We start from the raw sequence: 16,197 nt of genomic DNA on the forward strand, positions 1-16,197 counted from the left end.
CGTGTGGGAGTCAGGAGGCGGTGGTGGCAGGGGAGAGAACATGTGAGAGTGAGGAGGTGGTGGTGGCAGGGGAGAGAACATGAGAGTGAGGCGGTGGTGGCAGGGGACAGAACGTGTGGGAGTGAGGGAGTGGCAGGGGAGAGTACGTGTGAGAGTGAGGAGGCGGTGGTGGCAGGGGAGAGAGCGTGTCAGAATGAGGAGGCAGTTGCAGCAGGGGAGAGAACAGGTGAGAGTGAGGATGTGGTGGTGGCAGGGGAGAGAATGTGAGAGTGAGGCGGTGGTGGCAGAGGACATAGCATGTGACGAGGATGTGGCAGGGAAGAGTGCATGTGAGAGAATGCAGTGGCGGAAGGGAGAGAGCATGTGGGAGTGAGGATGTGGCAGGGGAGAGAGCATGTGAGAGTGAGGCAGAGGAGAGAGTGGCGGCAGGGAAGAGAACATGTGAGAGTGAGGAGGAGGTGGTGGCAGGGGACAGAGCGTGTGGGAGTGAGGATGTGGCAGGGGAGAGTGTGAGAGTGAGCAGGCAGAGGCGGCAGGGGAGAGAGCATATGGGTGAGGAGGCAGAAGTATAGAAAGTGTGGGAATGAGGAGGAAGCAAGGTTGCCATCTAGCTTCATGTTTTTGGGAGAGGTTCAGCCAACTTGGTTTTGTCCCATTTTATTTAGGGATCTCTATTTCTGCCTTTTTTCTCTTAACAAAAATCAGAACTAGAACTCTATGCATTGTAAAGTTCTGGATTTATCTGAGATATTGGAACCAACTGGCAGATCTACAGGGAAGAGATGAGAATGTGGAGGGAGAGAGACAGGATTTAAAGCGGAGGGTAGGGAAAGGTTTAAGAAAGGGGGTGGCAGGGGCAGGGGACAGAATGAGTTTATATGCCTTGGTCTGGGGACAGCATTGTGGCTTGCCATAACTGGATGTCTAAAGTTCACTGATTTGGAATACTTTAGGTTGGCCAGAATTTATTGATCTGGAAAAACCAATGGAAGGACACAGAGCATTGTTTTGGCATAGCACAGACTGGGCAAAGCGTTAATGACTTGGCATAATGTGCATTGGGTGGAGAGCATCCACCAGTGCATTGATCTGGTGTATTATCAGTTGGGTGGTGAATATTGCCCTGGCATAAGGTGGGCTGGGCAGAGTGCATTGAGCTCATGTATCATGAGTTAGGCATGTGCGAGAAGGCAGCGTCTGACTGTTCTGCAGTAGCAGCTATGATTGGATATCGCAGAGCAGGAGCGTTATTACTGATGCTGCTGGGGTGAGATGTAGGGAAAGACCTCAATCCCTACACACTCTCCAGTTCTCTTCCTTGGTCCAGTTCTTGACTGCAGCAGCTATGACATGGATTTGGTGAGAACTCTCCGATTCAGCTGGGCCTTGCCTCTAGCAGCAGTACAAGAAAGTTTGGGGGGGGTTTTTGCTTCCCCACTTCATCTTTGCAGTTTCTTCAGGGGCCCTTCACTCTGTTACTGGTAATGGTCGTCACTGTCAACAAGAGGTCCAGCTTCATACTCGTACTGCTGGTCCTCAAAGTCTGCTGGGAAGTTTGGCGGCTGCCCCTCCTCGTTGCTGGGTGTAAGTTCTGAGCGATTTCCCATGGTGCCATAGGATTGGTGCGCTGGAGAAGCCGCTGGGGTGAGGCTCAGCTCCGGTTCCTGCAGCACCGAGGCAACGAACATCTGTGGGAACAGCAGAAGTAAGAATGAGAGCCTGAAGAGAGCCTGATCTGCTCTCTCTCTAGCCGGTGTAATTCAAACTACTAGGCCAAAGCATTTAAGCAAAAGAAAAAGTAAATGAAGATTCTAATAAACATTTTAAAAATGTACTTAAGTGAAAGTTATTGCCTAATATAGTCCTTTTTGAGTAAAAGTAAAACAACTTCAATGAATGCAACCACCGCACCTTGGTCACACATGCAAAACAGACAGATTCTCTCAATAAATATGAAACAAGGAACCACAGATCAGAAAGATACATGACAGCAAAAACCAAACCAGAAACCTCAAGTTCAGACTCTGCAAATGCAGCAATGCTAGAGAAATAGAAACTGAAATGAGGTAGGGGAGATGCACATTTCCTAATTAAAAAATATATACATACAGTAACATAGTAGATGACGGCAGAAAAAGACCTGCACGGTCCATCCAGTCTGCCCAACAAGACAACTCATGTGTGCTACTTTTTGTGTATACCCTACTTTGATTTGTACCTGTGCTCTTCAGGGCACAGACCGTATAAGTCTGCCCAGCACTATCCCCGCCTCCCAACCACCGGCTCTGGCACAGACCGTATAAGTCTGCCCAGCACTATCCCCGCCTCCCAACCACCAGCCCCGCCTCCCAACCACCGGCTCTGGCACAGACCGTATAAGTCTGCTCAGCACTATCCCCACCTCCCAACCACCAGCCCCTCCTCCCAACCACCGGCTCTGGCACAGACCGTATAAGTCTGCTCAGCACTATCCCCACCTCCCAACCACCAGCCCCGCCTCCCAACCACCGGCTCTGGCACAGACCGTATAAGTCTGCCAGCACTATCCCCGCCTCCCAACCACCAGCCCCGCCTCCCAACCACCGGCTCTGGCACAGACCGTATAAGTCTGCCCAGCACTATCCCTGCCTCCCAACCTCCAGCCCCGCCTCCGGCACAGGCACAGACCATATAAGTCTGCCCAGCACTATCCCCACCTCCCAACCACCAGCCCCTCCTCTGAACCACCGGCTCTGGCACAGGCACAGACCGTATAAGTCTGCCCAGCACCAGCCCCACCTCCCAACCACCAGCCCCACCTCCCAACCACCAGCCCCGGCACAGACCGTATAAGTCTGCCCAGCACTATCCCCACCTCCCAACCACCAGCCCCCTCCCAACCACCGGCTCTGGCACAGACCGTATAAGTCTGCCCAGCACTATCCCTGCCACACCACAGACTCTGCACAGACTGTATAAGTCTGCCCAGCACTATCCCCACCTCCCAACCACCAGCCCCGCCTCCCAACCACCGGCTCTGGCACAGACCGTACAAGTCTTTCTCTACCTTTGTTGGCCGAACATTCCTTGATCCCAGTGTCTCTTTCCTGCTTTGCTCCGTTTTTTTTCCCCTAACTCTCTTCCCAGGGTCTCTTGTTCATTTGACATTTCTTCTCTCGCCATGCCCACCATTCATCTTCTCTCTGCATCCTTATCTACCCTGTCCAATCTCTCCCCTCTGTGTCTTTGTCCTTATTCTTCCCCAATGTTCAGCATCAGCCCTCTAAGTGTCCTTCTCCTTTACATTCCCACCGGGTCCTGTCCAGCATCTCTCCCCTCAGTATCCCTTTCCTTCCCCCTATATATAGCACAAACTCTGTGTCCCTATTTATTTATTTATTTATTTGTAGCATTTGTATCCCACATTTTCCCACCTATTTGCAGGCTCAATATGGCTTACATTGTTCCGTATTGGTGATCACCAATTCCGAAAAAAAAAAAACATAGTTAAGATGGAGGTGACAGAGTTGGATTAGATAATTCAGGTGAAGAAAGTTCATTTTCGTAATAAGAATAAAAGGTATGGGATTAAACTTCAATCGTGATAGATTAGTTTGAACAATCAGAAAATAAAGGGTTTACGTTTTGTGTAGTTCTGGTGTAAATTTTATTACTGGTATTTAGGATGGATCATTGTGGTACACCTTTTTGATTAGGTTGGTTTTCAGTAGTTTTCGGAAATTATTTGTGTGGTGTGTTGTTTTTATGGATTTTGGTAATTCGTTCCATATTTGCGTGCTTATATAGGAGAAACTGGAAGCGTATGTTAATTTATATTTTAGGCCTTTGCAGCTGGGGTAGTGGAGATTCAGGAACGTACGTGATAATCCCCTCCTTATCCAGAATTACCCCTTTATGTCCCTTCCCGTATCCTGCTTGCCTCTGGCACTCAGTACCCACTGGTCTTTATGTTCACTGGGAATTTTCAGTGAACTATAAGATTATTTTATTTTACTTTTTATCATGCAGCCACATTTGTCCAAATGTCTGTTTCCTGTTACTGCTGATTATTTTCTGGTGCTCTACACCTGTATGATGTATCTTTGAGGAAGTGTGGTCTAACAAACATGTAAACCAATCAATATATAATAAAGGTGATACAGAAGTCCAAATTATTAGCAGCATGAAGTAACACCATAAAGAAAATTAGGCGTCTAGTTTCCTTTACAGAATATAACGTGTGTAAGGCGCAAGCACTAACAGTGATGTGAAAAGGAATTTACCTGCTCCTGATTTCCCCTATTACTGCATATATCACATCACACTGAGGGGTCCATTCACTGAGTCCGCCCAATGTCCGTCAATTCCGAGTTACCGCCCAGCTACTGCGTCCCCTACACGCATCAGAAAATATTTTTATTTTCTGGTGTGCGGTGGTAATTGGCATTTGAACACGCATTGACCATTTCCGGCCAGTTAACGCACGAGACCTTACCACAGGCGGTAAGATCTCAGACCCAAAATGGACACGCACCAATTTTCTTTTGGCCACACATCCATTTTCAGCCCCCCCCAATAAAAGGCATTTTTTATAGGTGCACTGAAAAATGATCCTGTGCACGGCCAAAACACGCGCCTACACTACCGCAGGCCATTTTTCAGCGCACCTTTGTAAAATGACCCTCCAATGGTTTCTGATCTTTGAACAAGATGCAATAGACAAAGGGAACCCGAGTAAGGGGGAGGCTTCTACGTGGAATGTTGCTAGTGGAATAGCAACATTCCATGTAGAATCTCAAATAGGGAAAGGGAAATGGGACTTGATATACCACCTTTCTGAGGGTTTTTGCAACTACAGTGGGGGAAATAAGTATTTGATCCCTTGCTGATTTTGTAAGTTTGCCCACTGACAAAGACATGAGCAGCCCATAATTGAAGGGTAGGTTATTGGTAACAGTGAGAGATAGCACATCACAAATTAAATCCGGAAAATCACATTGTGGAAAGTATATGAATTTATTTGCATTCTGCAGAGGGAAATAAGTATTTGATCCCCCACCAACCAGTAAGAGATCTGGCCCCTACAGACCAGGTAGATGCTCCAAATCAACTCGTTACCTGCATGACAGACAGCTGTCGGCAATGGTCACCTGTATGAAAGACACCTGTCCACAGACTCAGTGAATCAGTCAGACTCTAACCTCTACAAAATGGCCAAGAGCAAGGAGCTGTCTAAGGATGTCAGGGACAAGATCATACACCTGCACAAGACTGGAATGGGCTACAAAACCATCAGTAAGACGCTGGGCGAGAAGGAGACAACTGTTGGTGCCATAGTAAGAAAATGGAAGAAGTACAAAATGACTGTCAATCGACAAAGATCTGGGGCTCCACGCAAAATCTCACCTCGTGGGGTATCCTTGATCATGAGGAAGGTTAGAAATCAGCCTACAACTACAAGGGGGGAACTTGTCAATGATCTCAAGCAGCTGGGACCACTGTCACCACGAAAACCATTGGTAACACATTACGACATAACGGATTGCAATCCTGCAGTGCCCGCAAGGTCCCCCTGCTCTGGAAGGCACATGTGACGGCCCGTCTGAAGTTTGCCAGTGAACACCTGGATGATGCCGAGAGTGATTGGGAGAAGGTGCTGTGGTCAGATGAGACAAAAATTGAGCTCTTTGGCATGAACTCAACTCGCCGTGTTTGGAGGAAGAGAAATGCTGCCTATGACCCAAAGAACACCGTCCCCACTGTCAAGCATGGAGGTGGAAATGTTATGTTTTGGGGGTGTTTCTCTGCTAAGGGCACAGGACTACTTCACCGCATCAATGGGAGAATGGAGGGGCCATGTACCGTACAATTCTGAGTGACAACCTCCTTCCCTCCGCCAGGGCCTTAAAAATGGGTCGTGGCTGGGTCTTCCAGCACGACAATGACCCAAAACATACAGCCAAGGCAACAAAGGAGTGGCTCAGGAAGAGCACATTAGGGTCATGGAGTGGCCTAGCCAGTCACCAGACCTTAATCCCATTGAAAACTTATGGAGGGAGCTGAAGATGCGAGTTGCCAAGCGACAGCCCAGAACTCTTAATGATTTAGAGATGATCTGCAAAAAGGAGTGGACCAAAATTCCTCCTGACATGTGTGCAAACCTCATCATCAACTACAGAAGACGTCTGACCGCTGTGCTTGCCAACAAGGGTTTTGCCACCAAGTATTAGGTCTTGTTTGCCAGAGGGATTAAATACTTATTTCCCTCTGCAGAATGCAAATAAATTCATATACTTTCCACAATGTGATTTTCCGGATTTAATTTGTGATGTGCTATCTCTCACTGTTACCAATAACCTACCCTTCAATTATGGGCTGCTCATGTCTTTGTCAGTGGGCAAACTTACAAAATCAGCAAGGGATCAAATACTTATTTCCCCCACTGTACATTCAAAGCGGTTTACATATATTCAGGTACTTGTTTGTACCAGGGGCAATGGAGGGTTAAGTGACTTGCCCAGAGTCACAAGGAACTGCAGTGGGAATTGAACCCAGTTCCCCAGAATCAGAGTCCGCTGCACTAACCACGAGGCTACTCCTCCACTAGTAACATTCCATGTAGAAGCCTGCCCTTGCAGATCACCAATGCAGCCATGCAGGCTTCTGTTTCTGTGAGTCTGACGTCCTGCAGAAACAGAAGCCTGCGCAGCCACGTTGCTGATCTGCAAGGGCAGGCTTCTACATGGAATGTTGCTAGTGAAATAGCAACATTCCATCTAGAATCTGCAATAGTAGCAACAGAATCTCAATAGTAGCAACATTCCATCTAGAATCTCAACTAGGGAAAGGGAAATGGGACTTGACATACTGCCTTTCTGAGGTTTTTGCAACTACATTCAAAGCGGTATACATATACTCAGGTGCTTATTTTGTACCAGGGGCAATGGAGGGTTAAGTGACTTGCCCAGAGTCACAAGGAGCTGCAGTGGGAATCAAACTCAGTTCCCCAGGATCAAAGTCCACTGCACTAACCACTAGGCTACTCCTCCACTCCAACACATTTGGCTAGATTGGCACCTGAAAATTCCGAGCAGCAAAAAAATACGCCTATGTATATTCTGTAAAGTACACCTACATTTTATAGAATAAAATTCTACACAATATATAGAATAATGCCAAGAACCTCCACACGACCAAATCTATTCGTGGCCATTTACGCCATGTCAGGAGCAGACAGTATCCTGTCAGTGGTCCACTGCATATGGAGAAAGTTAATCAGCTAGCTGAAAGTCTTGGACTAACTGAATTCAAAGCCACTGTTGGATGGCTGGAAAGATGGAAGGAGAGGAACATAAAATTCAAGAAACAGCATGGTGAGAAACAAGACGCTGATGACTTTGGTGCTGAAAATTGGGTTGTTTCAGTTCTTCCTACCATCTTGAACGAGTTTCCACCTCATGACATTTTCAATGCTGACGAAAACGGTTTCTACTGGTGAGCGATTCCTGATGGAACACTTGCATTCTAAACATGCCGAAACTACTAGAGGTAAATCTATCCCTAGAATCAGGTGTGGTACCAGAAGACTGGATGGTAGCCAATGTTACGCCAATTTTTAAAAAAGGTTCCAGAGGAGATCTGGGAAATTATAGACCGGTGAGTCGGTACCGGGCAAAATGGTAGAGGCTATTATTAAGAATAAAATTACAGAGCACATACAAAAATATGGGCTGATGAGACAAAGTCAGCATGGATTTAGTGAAGGGAAGTCTTGCCTCACCAATCTACTACATTTTTTTGAGGGGCTGAACAAACATGTGGACAATGGGGAGCTAGTGGATATTGTGTATCTGGATTTTCAGAAGGCGTTTGACAAAGTGCCTCATGAAAGACTCTAGAGGAAACTGGAGAGTCATGGGATCGGAGGTAGGGTATTACTATGGATTAAGAGCTGGTTGAAAGATAGGAAGCAGAGAGTAGGGTTAAATGGTCAGTATTCTCAATGGAGAAGGGTAGTTAGTGGGGTTCCTCAGGGGTCTGTGCTGGGACCGCTGCTTTTTCATATTTATAAATGACCTAGAGATGGGTAACTAGTGAGGTAATTAAATTGGCAGATGACAAAAAGTTATTCAGGGTCGTCAAGTTGCAGGAGGAGTGTGAAAGATTACAAGAACCTCATGAGAGTGGGGGATGGGGCGTCCAAATGGCAGATGAAGTTCAATGTTGACAAGTGCAAAGTGATGCATGTGGGTAAGAGGAAACTGAATTACAGCTATGTCATGCAAGGTTCCGCGTTAGGAGTCACAGAACTAGAAAGGGATCTGGGAGTCATCGTTGATAAGACGTTGAAAACTTGTGCTCAGTGTGCTGCGGCAGCTAAGAAAGCGCACAGAATGTTGAGTATTATTAGGAAAAGGATGGAAAACAAACACGAGGACGTTATAATGCCATTGTATCGCTCCATGGTGCGACCCGCACCTCGAATATTGTGTCCAATTCTGGTCGCCGCATCTCAAAATAAATATAAAGGAATTGGAGAAGGTACAGAGAAGGGCAACGAAAATGATAAAAGGGATGGAACAACTTCCCTATGAAGAAAGGCTAAGATTAAGGCTCTTCAGCTTGGAGAAAAGGCGGCTGAGAGGTGATATGATAGAAGTCTACAAGATAATGAGCGGAGTAGAACGGACAGATGTGAAACGTTTGTTTACACTTTCAAACAATAATAGAACCAGGGGACACAAGATGAAGCTAGAATATGGTAGATTTAAAACAAATAGGAGAAAGTTTTTGTTTACTCAGTGTGTAGTTGGACTCTGGAACTTGTTGCCAGATAATGTAGTGACAGCAGCTGGCCTTACGGAGTTTAAGGGGGGTTTGGACAGATTCCTGAAGGAAAAGTCCATTGAACATTATTAAAAAGAAAAAAAAGGGAAAAATTATTATTATTATTTTATTTGGGGGGGGGGGGGGGGGGGGGGTTGCTGGGTTCATGAAGCCTGGATTGGCAGCTGTCGGAGACAGGATGCTGGGGTTGATGGGTCCTTGGTCTTTTCCCAGTATGGCGTTGCTTATGTGCTTATGAAGGACCGACTGACGATCCTCCTTTGCTGCAATATGGATGGGAGTGAGAAGTTGGAACCCCTCGTCATTGGAAAGAGCAAACTGCCCCGTTGCTTCAAGAACGTTAAGCAACTTCCTGTGTCATACGAGGCTAACGCAAATTCATGGATGACTGGGGAAATTTGGAAGCAGTGGCTAAAGAAGTTAGACACTAGAATTCGGGCACAAAAGCGTCAGATTTTGTTGCTTTGTGATAATTGTGCTGCACACAGGGATGATGTCAGGCTGTCTAACGTCAAGCTGATCTTCCTGCCACCAAACACCACCTCTATGATCCAACCTATGGATCAGGGCATAATAGCCAATTTCAAAGAACATTATCGGGCTCTTGTGCTACGTCATCTGATGAGTGTTATGGATGACCAGACTGGCAAGGATAAACGTGCTGTTGAACTGGCTCGTAATCTATCACTGTTGGATTCCCTACATATGCAGAAAAAAGCCTGGAATCATGTTACACAGGCAACCATTGTGAACTGCTACAAGCGGGCAAGTTTTGTTAAGGATGTGGAGAGGGACGAAACAGATGCAACTGCTGCAAAGATAAACAGGCTATTGACATCTCAGCCGGTGTTACTGAAGAGGAGTTTCATCACTAGGTAGCTGTTGATTACAATCTACAGACAGCTGATGACAGCACCGATGTTGAGATATGCGCCTACACGCAGGCAATGGCTGATGATGAAACAGATGATGAAATGAGCAGCGAGGCACATGCTGACGAAATTCAACAACCTCCTGTCACTTTTGCAAGAGCGCTGGAGAGCTCAACACCGTGCGGGCCTATCTGGAGGCCACTGGATGTCAGTTTTTACCGTCTGGCAGATGTAGTCTATGGACCTCACAGATACAAGAGCGTACAGAGGACTATGACTGATTACTTCAAGTAAGCCTGTCAGTTAACGGAGACTGTATAACGTCAGTTAACGGAGACTGTATACTGTACGTATAATAAACAGTACTGTACATATGTTTATCAGATGTCAAGCTTCTTTGGGTCACAACGGTTAAGTGCATGCTCCGGTTAACTGCATCTATTTCTTTGGTCCCAGACCCTTGCACTTAAGCGGATTGCACTATACTTTGCAACTGTTTAAGCTTTTATTATGAGCTTTGAAAACACATTAGTCCAATCTTTATTAGGAAACTCCCTTAGCAAATGCTTTGGGCCATATGCCTTATTTTGTCGCAAAAATTTAACTGCAACTTTATCTTCCTCGCCATTTTGCTAAAACGAATCTTAATGGTGACTACCTGAATGATGTCACTATGAATACAGGAATCATCCAGTTTCCGCAACTTCTTCCAGTAACACCTGTCAATAATAGTAATCATTTTTTTAATGGTACATTTGTTTTTGGGTTATTTGGAAAAATGTTGTGGGTCCTGTTTTTTCCAGACATGGTGTAGAAGTATTCTAGAAGTTTCATTTGGGCAAGAAAAACTGGAATTGACTTTACAGAGGACCAATGGTGCTACTTCTGGACCCGTAGGGTTCGGTGTTGTGATTCAGCGTCATTGCGACAATCTCTTTATTGGCTGGCGAGGAGAATGCTATGGATACCTGTTGATCGTGTCGTTCAGCTAAAGGAACACTGATCACATGGTTTTTGAACGCCATGTGGTACAAGCATTTTGGAAACAGGTGTGAAGCTTTATATAACAAGTTATGGGTGTACCACTGCCTTTGCCAATGGAGGGGTTTTGATGGATGATGAGTACCAACCATTGTCCTTGCTTACGGTGATAGAACTACAATCTATTCTGAAAGCTTGGAAACATCTGTCACATTTAAACTTCACTTTTGGTGGACCACAGTGTGCAAAATCTCTAAATATCAGGCAAATATAATGGAATTTGCTACATCTGTTACATTTGGTGGGCCTGTTACATAAATAATGATCATTTTTGTTTGTGGATGCCTATCATTGGATGGTTATTTCTCCAGGGTGGTTGGGACCGGTGTGAGGGATTGTGCTTTTGTTCATGATGTATGCTTGTCCATCTTTATCACTGTTATGTTGTATTACAGTGTAGTAAATTTAAAACAAGCATAGAATGTTTGTACGTTTGGGAAGCTTGCCAGGTGCCTTTGGCCTGGATTGGCCGCTGTCGTGGACAGGATGCTGGCATTACTTATGTACTTATGTCCTCTACTTGGCTCACTTTTATTACATAGAGCAGTGATTTAACCGATTGTGATGTCATAGTGGCTCATTCCACCAATAAGAGCCAACCTCATTAGTTATGTCACAATGGCTTGATTGTATAGAATGTTTGTACGTTTGGGAAGCTCGCCAGGTGCCCTTGGCCAGGATTGGCCGCTGTCGTGGATAGGATGCTGGGCTTGATGGACCTTTGGTCTTTTCCCAGTGTGGCATTACTTATGCACTTATGGTTATATGTCACGTACTTATTGTATTTGAATGCATAAAGAAAAATCATTTTTTTTAACTAAACAAAAAAAAAAGGTATATTAGAAGTCATGCGTTCTAGAAGTAGTCTAGAAGTATTCTAGAACTTACATGCTCTGCCCAGACTCCGTCCACTTACAAAGATAGATGCATAGCTACAGATTAGTGTGTAACTGAAACAGAAGCGGAGCCAGGTTGAAGGCACGGGGGGAGCGAGAGCGCCGGCGGAAGTCCATTTAGGGAAGCGGCCGCTCCCCTGGCACCCCCCTAGCTACGCCACTGAACTGAACTATTATCGCTGATGTGTGTACGTGTCACCATAAGTGTATAAATGATTGCAATACAAGCGTTTCCGTGTGTTCCTGCCTCCTCCTAGAATTATCCCGTAAATGTCCCACTGGCAGTGATGGTCACTGCTCTACCACCTGATGCTGCTCTGATAGCTCCAAAATGCTTTGCGGCTTTGCTGTAACCAGCTGCTGCTCTGGTAAACGAAGCCTTACGTTTGAATTGGGTGTTGATGAAATACTGCTTCTCTCGGTATCCGGAAAGACCACTTCGGACTGTTCTGACATCTGTGAGGGAAGAGAAACAGAAAAAAGATGGGAGCCAAGGGCAGGCAGAAAAGAGTCAGGGAAAGGTGAGACCCCAGGGTTAGCAGAGAAAAGCAGGGAGAGTCTCATCTTTATTGTAAAAATATATGGATGAGGTGGAGGAACGTTATAGAAACAAGACAGAGAAGTGGAATTGAGAACTAAACCTAACCCGAGAGTCACCAGAAAATTCTGGGGCAGCCACTATCGCAAAGATGGCTTAAGATTTGTGGCGGGGCAGTGTGATTATTATACATACATTTAAAAGGCTGTAACGTGGCTTCCATGCAGATGTTAGAACTGATCCGTGATACATAAGGGGAAACCAGTTTCACACTGTGGCTGTTATGACTGGAATATTTTACAGCTGTCTCTACTGGATGCACACTCCTATCAAACATTACAAAAATAAATTATAGCTATTATGAGCTGCCCATAAAATGACAGAGAATGAGGACATTTAAAGGGCTTATGTGACAGGAACAAAAAGCAATCGTTTTATGCCTATGTTGTAAAGGAAATCCAAACCAGTCTGAACAATTTATATTTTCAACAATATCTAGGTAACATATACTCAGTGTACCTGAATGTAACTCACCTTGAGCTACTACTGAAAAGATGTGAGCAAAATGTAAATAAATAGATTTTAAAATATATAATTTTTAATGGACCATCATACATGAAGCTATTTCAAGAAAAGCTGAACATGCATCAGAATGTAATCATCGGTCCACTAATTATTTTCACATCCGTGTCCAATAATTTGTCCCAATAATTTTACAAAAACGACTTCCAATACATCTCCGTATGCAATGTATTGATGGTGGTGGGTGACAGAAATTATCAGCTGGCATATTGTGAATGTCCTACTCTGGACCCAGAGGGACTGAAAGAGGAAGTGGAATGGCCCTTCTTTGACTGGATGACATCTTCATACATCGCTCAGCTCACATTGTTTGATTAGACTAGTCAAACTTCGTATATTTTCTTAGGCACCATTTTGAGTGGGTTAAACATATGAAGACCAATGATTTCGACTGCTATTATGTCCTGCTATAAATAAAGGAGAAGCCCTGACTTCTCGAAACGTGATCTTTAAAGTGCTTCTCTGTAAAGCGGACACTTTTTAAGACTTTTTGATATTATGGCACATGAAATTTTGATACATTGAATACATGTTTATTTATGGAGATATATTGGAAGAAGTTTTTGTAAAGACTTGAACACAATGTGTTAAATAAACAAATTGTTACAGTTAAGATTTACTCCCGCTACTGACTTAATTGGTGACACGTATCACCAATTAACCTACAATGTAGTTTAAAACAAAGAGAAAATGTTTCTTCACTCAACATGTAATTAAGCTCTGGAATTCGTTCCCAGAGAATGTGGTAAAGGTGGTTAGCTTAGTGGAGTTTAAAAAAGGTTTGGACAGCTTCCTAAAGGAAAAGTCCATAGACCATTATTAAATGGACTCAGGGGAAATGCACTATTTCTGGGATAAGCAGTATAAGCTTGATGGACCTTTGGTCTGTCCCAGTATGGCAATACTTATGTACTTATCAATCATTGCTCTTAGATAACTGACACTAATTTACAGTTATGTGCATGAGTTCTGACCCTTGTCAATAAAGTTCACATGTTAATTGTGTAGCTTGTCACTGCAAAGGGGGTGTTGACATGGGAGGAGCACATGTGGGTCATGGATGCTGCGACTATTTTACCGTGCACTTTCGAGAATACTATCTGTTGAGGGTGCAAGGTGCCACATTTAGACACCCATTTACACCTGCCACGGACACAGCCTATAAATTTAGGCGCATTTCTGACGATTTACGTTAGTCATCCTATAATGCATTTGACACACAAATCTGCAATTCTAGAATACCAGCTTAGTGCTTAGGGTTTGGACACCTGACATTTACTGACCTTATGCTTCTACACAAAATTGTATATAATACGTACACATATCACAACTCCATCCCTGCTGCACCTCCAGGATATGTACGAATAGAGCATAATCTTCCCAGACCCCTACTTTACTGGTGTGTACACTCTGCACTAAGTTATACTAGCCATTTCCTACATCTGAAAATAAAATTATCCTAGAAAGACTGAGGGGGAAGTTATCAACGTATGCTACTGTTAAACCCAGTTATTAGCAACTAGGTCACTTTGTAAATAGGGACCTGTGCTAAAATAGCATGAGTAGTAGTAAAATATGTCTTCACAGAGGCTCATGTTGATAACTTCCTCCCTTCAGTCTCTGGTAACCAGAGCTGAGACTGTGAAGTCATAATGCCTTATTCCACCAATAAGAGCCAACCTCATCAGTGATGTCACAATGGCTTGATTGTCCTATTCTTGGCTCACTTCTATTACATATAGCAGTGATTTTGGTTTCTAGTGACATTTCCTTTTCTTTAATTAAGGGAGGAAGTTATCAATGTGGGCTTCCGTGAAGATGTTATTAATAACTCGGTCTCATTGCTTATAATGCAGCACAAGTAGTAGTAAAATATCATGTCTTAACAGTAGCCCATATTGATAACTTCCACCCCTTAGTGTGAAGAGTTCAGTCTGGTACCCAGAGCTGATAGTGATGTCATAATGCCTCATTCCACCAATGCCTAAGAGCCAACCTCATCAGTGATGTCACAATGGCTCAACTGTCCTATACTTGGCCCACTTCCCCCTTAGTGTGAAGAGTTTCAGTCTCTGGTATCCTGAGCTGAGATTGTGATGTCATAATGCCTCATTCCACCAATGCCTAAGAGCCAACCTCATCAGTGATGTCACAATGGCTCGATTGTCCTATACTTGTCCCACTTCCCCCTTAGTGTGAAGAGTTTCAGTCTCTGGTATCCAGAGCTGAGATTGTGATGTCATAATGCCTCATTCCACCAATGCCTAAGAGCCAACTTCATCAGTGATGTCACAATGGCTTGATTGCCCTAGACTGGGCTCACTTTTATTACACAGCCAAAACCACAAACAGTTAGAAACCTCTACGTGTAGACTAAAATCCAAAGCAAGAGTAGAGAATGCCAGAACGCAGAACCAGCCAACGGGATCAAGTCAAAGCACCAGTAACTGGACCCGACGTGTGTTTCGGTGGTAAAACCACCTGCTTCAGGCATCCTCTACTCTCACTTTTATACAGCAGTGATTTTGATTTCTGAGACATTTCTTCTTTCTTTCATTAACAGGAGAAGTTATCAATATGGACTACTGATAATGTGCTATTTTACAGTTAACTTCAATTATTAGTAACTACGTATTTGCATAAAATGGGACTTGGGCTACATTAACATGAATTAGAGGTAAAAATAGCACAACTTAACAATAACTCATATTGATAACGTCCGCTCTTAATGATTTTTAATTGTTGACATGAGGAAAGCATCCTATTGCAAACTGAAAGATGACTCTGATTTAAAAAACCCCACATCAAAGTTCTGCTAAATATATTTTAGATTACAATTCATAGAGGTATGTCCGTGAGGGTTAATACATGCATAATGTTGTTTGCAGAATGACGGTGTGCAGGTTGCCAGTAAGATACCAAAGATAAAATGTCTGCATATCTCCATTGCGTATCATGTGTATTTTTATACTGATGAATATGAATGAACTGGTATGATATCTCTGATACAATGTCTGAAAGGTATTAATCCGCAAAAGAACCTTTTCCGGAGAGGGGAGGGCGGTAGAATGAGAGGACATGAAATGAGATTGAAGGGGGGCAGACTCAAGAAAAATGTCAGGAAGTATTTCTTCACGGAGAGAGTGGTGGATGTTTGGAATGCCCTCCCGCGGGAGGTGGTGGAGAGGAAAACGGTAACGGAATTCAAACATGCGTGGGATACATAAAGGAATCCTGTTCAGAAGGAATGGATCCTCAGGAGCTTAGCCGAGATTGGGTGGCAGAGCCAGTGGTGGGAGGCGGGGCTGGTGGTTGGGAGGCGGGGATAGTGCTAGGCAGACTTATACGGTCTGTGCCAGAGCTGGTGGTGGGAGGCGGGGCTGGTGGTTGGGAGGAGGGGATAGTGCTGGGCAGACTTATATAGTCTGTGCCAGAGCCGGTG

General features: G+C 44.5%; 1 pseudogene; it reads right to left on the bottom strand.

Annotated features, from left to right (window-relative positions):
* Positions 1-1,270: 1,270 nt before the first annotated feature.
* LOC115477114 overlaps positions 1,271-16,197 on the bottom strand; it is a 177,014-nt pseudogene continuing 162,087 nt past the window's right edge.

The sequence above is a fragment of the Microcaecilia unicolor genome, chromosome 9, assembly GCF_901765095.1.
Source record: "Microcaecilia unicolor chromosome 9, aMicUni1.1, whole genome shotgun sequence".
In the NCBI taxonomy this organism is placed as follows: domain Eukaryota; kingdom Metazoa; phylum Chordata; class Amphibia; order Gymnophiona; family Siphonopidae; genus Microcaecilia; species Microcaecilia unicolor.